Raw genomic sequence first — 3,179 nt, 5'->3', positions numbered from 1 at the left:
CCCCCATTCGTCTTTACTGTGATAACACGGCAGCCTTACACATTGCTGCTAATCCCGTGTTCCATGAACGCACAAAACACATAGAGATTGACTGTCATTTTATCCGTGATCTGATTATTGCAGGAAAAGTTGTTACTGCTCATGTTTCCTCAACTCAACAACCAGCAGACATCTTCACCAAAGCTCTTCTTACACCACAGTTCCATCATCTTTTATCCAAGTTGGGCATTCTTGATCCCATGCTCCAACTTGAGGGGGAGTATTGAGATATAGTTATCAATTCCTCCATACTTATGGCTTTCCTTGTATTTAGGTTTTGTATATATCTGTTATGTATTTTATTGTTTTTCCCGTGAGGATATGTAATCTCGTGTGTATATATACAGCCCTGGAGAGGCATAATAAAACAGATAAGATTCTGCAATCACAGTTATTTCAAAAAATACATCTGCTTTGCTTCAATCTATCCTTCTTACGAGATTTTGATAGGGTTCGATATGCCCCTGTATTTCGCTGCCATCATCCTTCCTGTTTTCCTATTGCTTCTTCTTTATTCTTTGTGTTCCCTTTTAAATCAGGTGATATTATTCAACGATGTGCCTTAGGTTCGATGATAATCATGGACAAAAGGGAGAGGGATGTCCTCGATTTCCGTTAGGGATGTGGGATGACCAACGATGACTTGGGGAGGAACAAAATCAATTTGTTAAATACAGACTCCTCAACCTTTCATCGCCAATTCCGAAAGGTAATATTTTTCTCCTTTTAAACATAGTATATTTAATTCCGTTATACAAGATCTACCAATTGACTTTCTTATCAAAACAACCCAACAAACAGTTTGAAAGGTTAAAATCTTCATTTCAAGATTGCAGGAACATGCCGCAAGTAAGTTCTTTCATTTCATCTTTACTTCTTAGTTGTGTGTTGAAACATTTATCTTTTTTCACCATTAAATTCATATTAATATCGTCATTGACAGGTTAAACAATGATTTTTTTCTCTTACCTAAAGCTTGAATTACACACCTTCAGTTTGTTGTATCAGAATCCAAGGTATGATTTTTTTCTTACCCTGTTCTTAGTGACTTTACTGTTACTGGTGGATTCTGAATCTGATAAAAAATGACTTATGAATTTACATTTAAATTGGTAAAATGGATAATTAGTAGGAATTATTTTTCATTCCCTAAAATGTTCCTTATTTGATTTCTGTTGTTATACCTCTATTTCTATTTCGAAATGCAAGGTAAGTGAGATGTTAATCTTTTGAAATGTAAACATATATGTAGTATTACTATCAGTTATAATCTGATTTATAATTTTAGCTTTTGTAATTTGTTTGAAATCAGTCATGCATGACTGTCTATAATAGGATCAAGGAGAGGTGGTCATCAGGTATGTATGCTCATTGGAGCAAAAATCAGAGATTTGTAAGACTAGGTGAAGGCTGATCTCATTTTTTTTCTTAACTTTACTCATGAGGGAGGGTATAACTGTCCATTGCATCAATGCAAATTCATTGTTTAAGGGTGCTTGCATCAGAATCTTACATCTACAGCATCTTTCTTTAAAGATTTTATTATCTCGCTATGTAAATTTGAACAGCATTTAGGGGTTGCTGTATTTATCCCAGCTGGATGTCCTTTTCAACTGAGTAATCTTCAGGTGAGTTTAATGTCCTTTTCTCAGACACATACTAAAAAATAAAAATTAACAATTAAAATTATAAAAACTGATAATTGAGTTGTGTTGACTTTTTGCAGTCAGCGGTTGAGTTAGGGATTGATTCCCTCTTCCCTGTAATTAAATATTTCAATTACATAAGGTTTCCAAACATACCCTTAATAAAAAAATTGAATATTTGCCAGGCTTTACGTTAGCTGAAAAAGTTAGCTCTACAAGCTTCTAATTCCAGTAGTCCCAATTGGGGAAAAAGACCTGCACATTAAGAGGATTAAACCAGAGGCTAAGTGGATAAATAAAGAAATCCATAAGGACCATTTTGCAAATTGAAAACTTTAGAGGGGCGTAATTTGTAAAATTTTGATCTCTGGGGGTTTTAATGAAGCTCTGAAAGGGTTTCCTGATGAGTTTGGTCATTAATGGGTAATGACGGAAATGAAGATGTTACTATTCTTGTGAACACTTCTGCTGAAATGCTTATGAGATTGAATCTCTCATTTGGAAAATGGATTTGCACATGTTAGAAATGTTGTTATATATAGCTTACTTCGTTTCTCAGGTAAGTTTCTCAGCCTTTGAATGCTTGATTGGCCTTTTCTTATGTTTTGATTCTGATCAGAAGGTGTGTGGATTTCATATATGCCCGCTCCAACTTGGTTCATATTGCGTATGTATTTAAAAAATCAGTTGTAGCCCGAAACGTTCAAAAGCTTAAGGATATAAAAAATTGAAAATGAAGCTGACTATATTTCAATGAGATTTTACTTTTTTCTGTTTTTCTTTCTAAACAAATATGTTTTATTAAGGCAGTCAGGAACACAAGGTGCTCTTACAGGGGTAGGTTTGTCGATTGGATACCCAACTAGAAATGATGGAGCTGTTTTTGGACTTATGGTTATTTCAGCTTCTGCAGGTCGCCCCATAAGTAGGGCTTCCATTGCCCTTGGTGATTTAATTCTAGCCATTGATGATTTTAGTAGAGAAACAATGAATATTTGTGTATATAAGACATGGTTATGGCTTTATGATTTATCTATCCATTTAGGATTTGAGTTTACATAACGATTATGTACAAGATTTCGATATTTCTGTACAAAGGATTTGAGTTTCCAATCAAATTCTCAAACTTATTCTATACAAAGGAGCAAATCATGACGTTGAGAAACATAGAAGTAGATACGTAGACACATACATCAGAACAAAATGAAACATTAAAAAAATCCGATTAAATCTATTATCTAACCACTTTTATGGCGTATCCAACCCCGCAAAGCGGGCATTATTCCCTAGTTATTTACTAATTAATGCTTATTTAAGTGAATAAAACAAAGAAAATATATATACTATTTGGAAACCCACTTTTATATTTTTCCCAACTTTTATATGTCTAATAACACTATTAAAAAAAGTTTGGGAAGTTTTAGAAACTATTTTCTAATTATCTCTATTTTTGTTAGAATAAACACACAAAAATCATAAAATCAAGCTAAAATG

General features: G+C 33.5%; 1 long non-coding RNA gene across 4 annotated transcripts; it reads left to right on the top strand.

The window, feature by feature from the left end:
• On the top strand, window positions 1-2,803 carry LOC145053010 (uncharacterized). Of its 4 annotated transcripts, none has more exons than XR_013684312.1 (4): window positions 1-748; window positions 841-888; window positions 983-1,667; window positions 1,766-2,803. It is a non-coding gene; the product is annotated as an uncharacterized LOC145053010 (long non-coding RNA). The 4 variants fall into 4 exon arrangements; XR_013684311.1 differs by having other exon boundaries at window positions 4-748; window positions 983-1,055; window positions 1,352-2,803; XR_013684313.1 differs by having other exon boundaries at window positions 16-490; window positions 579-748; window positions 983-2,803.
• Window positions 2,804-3,179: the final 376 nt, after the last annotated feature.

Source organism: Lactuca serriola, chromosome 5, assembly GCF_051521515.1.
Source record: "Lactuca serriola cultivar US96UC23 chromosome 5, Lser_US96UC23_V15, whole genome shotgun sequence".
In the NCBI taxonomy this organism is placed as follows: Eukaryota; Viridiplantae; Streptophyta; class Magnoliopsida; order Asterales; family Asteraceae; genus Lactuca; species Lactuca serriola.
The sequence above is the reverse complement of the archived record's forward strand: the minus strand, read 5'-3'. Positions and strand labels throughout refer to the sequence as shown.